Source organism: Centruroides sculpturatus, unplaced genomic scaffold, assembly GCF_000671375.1.
Source record: "Centruroides sculpturatus isolate CEXI.00-Female unplaced genomic scaffold, Cexi_2.0 scaffold1171, whole genome shotgun sequence".
Taxonomy (NCBI): Eukaryota; Metazoa; Arthropoda; class Arachnida; order Scorpiones; family Buthidae; genus Centruroides; species Centruroides sculpturatus.
The window spans coordinates 247,356-256,009 of NW_019385411.1; the positions used below are offsets into that span (position 1 = coordinate 247,356).

General features: G+C 31.3%; 1 long non-coding RNA gene across 1 annotated transcript in view; it reads right to left on the minus strand.

Moving 5' to 3' along the window:
- Window positions 1-1,055: 1,055 nt before the first annotated feature.
- Window positions 1,056-8,654, minus strand: part of LOC111638676 — a 14,462-nt gene continuing 6,863 nt past the window's right edge. The window contains exons 2-3 of the long non-coding RNA XR_002758916.1: window positions 2,626-2,880; window positions 1,056-2,518 (exon numbers count right to left, since the gene is read on the minus strand). This is a non-coding gene — a long non-coding RNA (uncharacterized LOC111638676). The remainder of the gene's footprint in view (window positions 2,519-2,625; window positions 2,881-8,654) is intronic.

The following is an 8,654-nucleotide window of genomic DNA, read 5'->3' on the forward strand; positions in this document are numbered from 1 at the left end:
TCAGAATGGATTAAAAATAAAGAAACTAAATCTGGCATGATAACTTGTATATGAGCATTGAATGCTATTAAATTTTGGTGGCCGAAAGTCGACGGGATAAGACGATAATGGGGGTCATATGTCGTCTTGCGAAAATTTTAATTGTTATTGGCATTTACAATATTTTTAAGAACTCATCCCTACCCTCAAAATTAATTGTCTTTTTATTATAATTAATAACATAAAAGTTTTTCTTTTTACTTTTCCGGCTGTTATGCATACAAAACAAAGTATTGGAATTGTGTCAAATTTGATCCTCCGAGTTTTTTGTAAATATCCGCGAGACACCCTGAACCAAAAAGGGGAAATTCCGTGGATATGTATGTGATTGTTGGTGTCTATCTCGTTTAATAGCTTAGGATAGGACGGGGTAATGATGAAGAAATGAAATTTGGTATGGTAGTTATAGTTTGCGTATGAGGGACATTAGTGCTGTTAAATTTTGGCGTGTAAAGGTCAAGAAGTGGAGAAATACAAAGCGGTCATGTATCATATCTCGAATGGAGTCGGACTTAATGAAGATTTTATTGTTCTTTATATGAAACCGTGTCAATCTTCTTATTTGATTATTTCTCACAATGAAGTGTAATATAAATGACACATTAAGGTTCCTCTTTTGTCACATAAAGGACACATTTGCCCCTCTTTTCACATTAAGGTCTTAAACACCTTAATGTGAAAAGCCGACAGAAGACCCGAAACGCGTCTCGGCAAATAGAAAGGGAATTAAATAGATGTAAAGAAAGCTATGTGTCATTTATATTACACTTCATTGTGAGAAATAATCAAATCAAAGATTTTATTCGTTTTAGCATTTACAATTTTTTAAAATAAAATTCAGCTCGACCCTCAAAATTAAGCATTTTGCATTTGAGAATAATTGAAAATAAAATGTTTTTGAAATAGAATCTCGTAACAGATGGTGCCAAATCACAATTTTATTCATTATAATATTATGAAAGTTATAGTATTTTTAATAAAATCTCATAATAGCCGGGAAAGATACGCAACTTCTTGCTAAATTTTTTCAAAATAATTAAAACCAAATTTTGTTAGTATAGTTTTCTTACTAATTCAGTCTAAATATTAAAATTTAAAAAATGCGTTTGAATTCCGTTCCCATAATTATTTTATTTACAAAATATTGTGCACACGAGGCTGTTGCATCTCTGTATTCAAGGATCACTTTTTCTTCATTCTTCCGTGAATACGGAGATTGAGAAGCACTAATCTTAAGTTGTTTGGATTTTCTTTATTTACTGCCCTTGCAGTCAGAAATAAACGAATGCTTTTAAAAAAGCTTTTTAACTTTTAACATAATTCAATTTATGTGATTTGTTCGGAAAAAATTGATTTGAACAGCAGTTTTAGAACTACGATTGTTATATTTTTAAAAGTTTACCGAAGGTTTAAAATTTTTACACAAATTAATTAAAAACCGATTTTAGTTCGATTCTATCAAAAATTCATTTATTTATTACGTCTGATAGTCGAAGAAATCTACTAGCAATCAAATAAAACAAAAAAGAAAAAGTGTTTAAAAAAGAAACTTCAAATGACAATTACAGTGTAATATCTAGGTCACACACGCTGTCTAGAACCTCGCGTTTCTTTATACAGCGAGTGTATAGCGAAATGACATCACTAGCAGTGTTGGCCAATTAGAAACCAGTTTCAGTGTGTTCGCTTAAAGCGCTGCATAAAGAAACGCGGGGAAGCCACCACACTCCACTCCACCCTTATATGATAATATTTATTTTCAGTCATAATGTGGTTCCCGCGCTTTATAGAAAGTTTATGATTAGTTTATTCGATAGATAAGCTAATTATTTTATTTAAATTAAAAATTCGGAGAAATTATAAAAAATACTGTATCAAAACCCCATTCCAGTTAACCAGTTAGACGAATTTGAGTTAACCAGTTTGATTTAACATGTAAAACCTTATGCCAAATAATCGGGGAACGAAAATGACTTCGAATTATCCTAGTTCCAGTTAACTAGATTCCACAGTACTAAAAACATTAAACTTAATACAATAAATAATAATAATAAATTAAAATTTTAATATAATTTTGTATTCAAAGCATAGGTTATTCTTCTTCACATGAAATACCTTTTCCATATTGAATGTTATTATTATTAATTTAAAAATGTTTAAAAATTTTTAACATCAATTACAATTCAACATCAATTTAAAATGAATTATTTTAGTTATCATTAGTTATTACTCATTTTAAAAAAATTCATTTAATTCAATTTTTAGATAATTGTAATTGAGATAATAATGATTGATATGTTAATACTAAGTTTATATTTTCATTAAAAAAGTTTACGATTTATAGTAAAAAATATTTTCTCAATGTTATAAAACTGTAAAGATATTATACATAAAAAATTTGACCAGATAGTGCAGAAGAATTACTGAATAAAAGATCAGCGATAATTTCACATACATGATTATTCTGTGAGATCCAATCCTGCAAAAAATAAAAGTGTAAATATTATTATTTATTCTCATTCAAAATTCACTTATTTTATTGCATTTATTTATATAATTAATTCCAAAAATATATAAGTAACTTACATCATTTTTTAAGCATACATAATATATAAAACTGTTATGAATTCTTCTCAATTTGACAAGTTCTTTAACTTTCTTAGAAATTTCATAATGTTCATCCATTCTAAATTCAGAATGTACAACATGCACCACAGTATTTTTAATTACAGTAGAATTTTCAAAATCTTCATTAACTACTTGCATTAAAGATTTATTTTTATGAACTTGTATAATACTTGATTTTGTAATAAAGTCATCTTCTACTTTATTTTTATCTAACTATAAACAATGTTTAAATAAAAAAATATTATAATTAAATAAAAATACATTATATTTTAATACATTATATTGTAAAATAAATTAGTTTAATTTATAATGCAGGTACAGGGTGTACCAAAAGTTCCCTTACTAAACTTTTGAAAATTACTTCTGGACAAGCTGAAGAAATGACAAAAGAGGGCATTACTGATTGAGATTTGTGACAATCTTGAGTGTTTTGGATAAATGTTTTGGAGGTAGAGTAACAGTATGCCATCAATTGGAAAGTGGAAGATGTGGCCATGCAGTGGTGTACTGTGGGTGTCAGCTGCCCGGGGCAGAGGAAAATTTCGGCCCCCCTTATTTAGGTATTTCAATTTAAAAGACCAAAATTCAGTTTTGTCACAGAACAAGCAATGAAAAATTCGGTGGTAGTGCAGCGACCTGTTTAAAATAGCCCTATTGGATATTAGTGGTGTATATAAACGCGAATGAATCATACAAGCAAAAAAAAAAGTCAACAGGTTTCGTAGGATTTCCTTGGATAAAAAATTATTAGTTCACCCGGACGGCGAGCTGATTCCAGGACTGTCCGGACGATAGCACTATCGTAGGCGTGATGCAAGTATAGATTAGGATGTTTCAAATTTTTACAAGATATTATTATTATTTATTGTGAAATTTTGCCGCCCCCTAAAAAGTGCCGCCCGGGGCGGGCCGCCCCTGCCGCATCCACTACGGTACGCCACTGTGGCCATGTCAAGTACGATGCTTAATCCAAAACAAATACTGTAATTACATTTTTAAAGGCTTAATTTTGACATGAAGTTTTATAAATGATATGTGAAGAGTTGGAAGAAAAAATTTCCCAATGATATATGTAAGGATGCTGATTGGGGGGGAGATTTTATTCCCTACCGTCGAGATAGCTCTAAGGTCTAAGTGTATGTGGGTGGCGGTTTTAAGAGGCAGCAAAAGACAAGTGTTTTACAGAGGCAAACCGTTTATTCTTGATCGAAAATGCTTACATAAATTTTTTTTCGTTGGAAAGGTCCTTAGATTCCGAACTTTAAGATGTCTTCAGATCCTATCTGGTCCTGTGTTATAGGAATTTCGGTTGTGATCAGGTCCTTCGTCGTAGGAGTTTTCGGCGGCGCTCTGGTCCAGCGTCGTAGGGGTTTTCGGCAGTGATCTGGTCCAGCGTCGTAGGGACCCCTGGACAGTGTTGAGTAAAATGTTCGAAGTCTTGAGAGACAGTACACGAAAGATGAACGGAGGTAAAAAAAAAAACGAAGATACACGAACACAACAGAAGTCTAGTGGAACCTAGTTGTCCTTGAAATTGGTGTTTTTATAAGTTTTTCGAGATCGGCTTTTTGTTAATTGGATAGACCTTACATCATTGTTTTCTAATTGGTCTTCCACCTGTCTCCAGGTGTAAATGGAGCTTCATATGGTTCGCGGGAAAGGTCGGCTGGAGATGGTTTATCCGACACCATCTTTTAGACTCTGATCGCGTTTAATTGTTGACTATGACACCTATGCTCATTTTGATATTTTTTTAGTTTCGTTTTGCTTTCTAAACTGCGTCTTAACTTTAATATTTTAAATTTTCTTCTTTTATATCTAAAATTTTGTTTTTCCTTCTACTCTTTATGAGCGTCGACGTCAAAGTCTGGTGTCACCGTTTCGACACTTACATAATTTGTTTTTTTGACGATTTATTTTTCGGGGGGGCTATTTCCGGGGCCTCACATATACTACCAAGTAAGCTTACTTTGTACAAACTTGTTCAAAGGTTTCTGAAACTGAGTTTGCTGCAGACAGGCTAAGAAGTGGAAGGTATCCCATGCCATTTTTGAGGATGTGCTGCAAAGGCTGACAATGTCCCCAAGAAAGTCTTTGAGATGACTCTCTCAGCAATCAGGAATATCACTATGGTTCATACACAGGGCTTTCAAGCAAATTAAATTTTACCTCTACTGTATGAGAGTGGTTGCATGAAGCGTTGTGAGATATGATAATGCTTCTGTAACTGGTTCCACAGATTTCAATGAAACAATGTCACCATCTTCAACAAGATTTTTTACACAGATGGGGTTCATGGTTTCATTTAAATGGATATGTGAGTTCACAGAACACACAAATCTGATCAGCAGAAACTTGCAAACCTATCACTGCATCTGCAAAAGGTTGGTGTTTAGTGTGCAGTGTCTCAGCACAAAAATTACTGGTTTCTGCAAGACAGGATAATATGCCATATGCTGTGAGAAAGCATGACTATGCTCTGAGATATTTTTGAATACTTTATAATTTCTACAGACTTGTGGCCACTCCAATCCTCAGATTTGACTTTGCCAGATTTCTTTTTATGGAGGAATTTAAAAGATAGAGCTTATGTAAATAATTCCTACAATCTGGATGGCCTGAAACACAACATTTCAGTAAGCATAGCAGTTATCATGCCAATAACATAAATAAAACTATTTGCTGTAGAGTGGATCTCTGCCTCTAGATGGAAAATGGGTACTACTAGCAACTGCTGTAAAATTTCTGAGTACTGTATATGGTCTATATATGTATTTTATTCATTTATATTTTGTGCACAAGTCATGTTTTAAACATATAAAAGTTGGAACCAAATACAACTAAACATCATATACCTTTAACAAAAATTGCCAGGACAAATTCATATTTAGAAGAAAAAATATGTTTCTTACTAGACTATACATATACATGATTCCATATCTTCTATCCCTTCACACGCTTATTGTAGAGGCATTAACAAGTCTACGGTGGAACCGTCCTTTTATTTGAGGCTACTGTCCGCCAACAAGTTAAAAACTCCTGTAGCAGTAGCACACACTTTTTAACTTTTTTACATTGTTTGGCGGACAGTAGCCTCAAATAAAAGGATGGTTCTGCCGTAGACTTGTTAATGCCTCTACAATAAGCGTGTGAAGAAATAGAAGATATGAAGGACTCATGTATATGTATAGTCTAATAAGAAATATATTTTTTCTTCTAAATATCATATACCTTTCTTACTTTTCCAGCATTCACTTTAATAAAATAGTAAATGTTTTCAATTTTTAGGGATTGGAACCATTTGAATAAGTAAAGAGCTTTTATGTTTCAAAAAGTATGTGGAAAGTGTTTTGAAAAGTAAGAAAGGTGTATGGTGTTTAGGTCATGTTTTATTAATAAAAAACTTTGAGAGATTGAGTAAGAGAACTTTTGGTATACACCCAGTAGTATTCACTACCAAATTAGAATATTAACTACTAATATTCTATATTATATTAGTACAGCAGAGCATCGATTATCCGACTCAATTGGGGACTCAGGTTGATCGGATAACTGAAAAAATCGGATAACCGAAAAGAATGAAAAAAATACATTATTAGTATAGTATATTAGGATATCCCATGTAATTAGTATATTAAGATATCGCTATTAACCAACTTCGCGTTGGATTTTCATCGATATTTAGCCTAACAAATTTTTTTTAAAATAATAATCGTCACTATTGTAACATTAAAAATTATTTTTAAATTATTTTATTGCTCACAAAACAAACAACCACTCATAATTAGAAAATTAAGTCTCGTTTAAATACTGGCCTCCCTTCAATGGTCGAGCCGGTGTTGACCTCCCCAATTAACTGATGTGACAGTTAATTGGGGAGGGGTCAGATAATCGAAGCTCTACTGTATATATATAAAATAGATGATAATATATTAATAATTAATATATGTAAAAATGCCATATTTTTCATTCAGTATTTATAACAATGTAAACTACATTGCTTATGAAATCAAACACATTATTTTTATTTTTTTCACATTTTCTGTCTGCCAGGCACTTATTAATAGAGCCTTTTCTCATGCTCATCAAGAATTTGGACAGATGGTGAGAGATCAGGCCTAACATGTCTGAGCCATCCTATCCATGAAAATTTATAAGCTGACATAAATTTCAGCTTATGTCAGCTTAAAACAAAATTTACATTTTGAATTTATTAATTCATATAGTTATATGCAATACTATGTAAATATTCTACTATATTTTCCCTATTGTAATTTAAAACTTTTCTCAATTCCTTTGGTCAGCTTTATCATAACATCTATGTTCATGCTGATGTTGAAAATCTGCTATTGCTCTTTCATCACACATAAATTCATCATATAAAAATCTATAAATTTATGACTTGTTATTTATATTTATATGTATTTTACCAATGTCTCAAAAAAGAAAACATCTGCCTGCTATGTATGCAAAAATTCTTAAGTTTCTGTCATTCAAATGATGGTCACCCAATTAATTATCACTCAGTTGACCATCACCAGCTATTGCACATCCTGCTGATACCCTTTCCAATCCTTGGTGGTCACTTTTTGAGATTTAAATACTTATGTTTTCTTTTATCGATTGTTTATATTTATTATATGTTTGTTGTGTGTTGGAAAAAGTTTCGTAACGATTTTAAGCAAAGTATTATACGTATACATATTAAAATAGATGAATTTTATGTTATTAGACCGCAATTTTCAAATTTTAGACTTATACATTCTCACTATTGTCAGTCTATCTGTCTGTCCTTCGTTAATCTTCAATACGGAGTTATATAGGTGACTGGCATGCTTCGATTGTTATCAGGAGAAGTATGATGTACAGGGGCGAGACAGAATATGGGTCGGAGACCCTGATCTAAATACAAAATTCCGGTCTGGACGGGAATTTCACATGATTTTTTAGATTAAAATATGATTAAAAACTGCAGGTTGGCGTTGAAAAAACGCCACAATAAATAATTGCTGGTTTAAAAATAATCTTTGATACAGATACCGATACATTTGAGTTCATTAGAATGTTGGAAGAGTTAAGTTTTATGTACGAAAATAATAATTAATCAAAATTTATTTTAACAATTGATTAATTAAATATTACTAAATGTTTATTAGAAATGTTAATAAGTATATTTTATAATCTGTTTTTTTATTTAATCTCATTAAATTAGTTAAAAATAATATCATTACTATTTTTTATCAAATTTTATGTTTAAAAATATATCTCATTTTATTGGAAAACGTTGAAATTCCTAAGGGAAATAAACGATTCCTATATTTTTCATTGATCTATATATGACTGTTTATAAAACTCTATAAACTACATGTTCTCCAATATACTGTAAGATATTGGAAGTGAAGATACTGAAATAGTATAGAAACTGAAAGTTTTAGTGTATAGAAATTTATTGGTTAAAAGTAATATTTTGGAAATTTTAGAATTTTTATGAATAGCTTATTATTATGTTTAAAACGAAATTCTCTTTCTTTAATACACAAATTACAACTCCTTGATTCATATATTAATTATATGAGAGCTTGTTCGAATAGTTCCTAATTTAGACGATGCTACGGTTAATTAACTTTTGTGTCATCCTGTATTAACTAAAGATCTGAATAGAGCAAGACTATTTGGACAGGGACTAAAATAGTCCTATTCTATTCCTTTATCTCTTGGACTTTTTAAAAGACATAATTTAGAAACATGATGCGAGCGTAATATAAATTAAAACGTTTTTCATAATTGACAAACATTGTTTAGGGGAGATCGGGGCAACTTCGGCATGCGGGGCAAGTTTGTCAAGCGCTTTTTTTAAAAAACAAATTAAAAGGAGACTTTGGTTATAGGTTAGGCAGTTGAGTTTTATTGGTGGCTTGTTGAGTGTAGTGTTTTTATTGTTCTCCAACAAGCGTAGTTGAATTATCAAGCAAATTTTCATTTTCGTT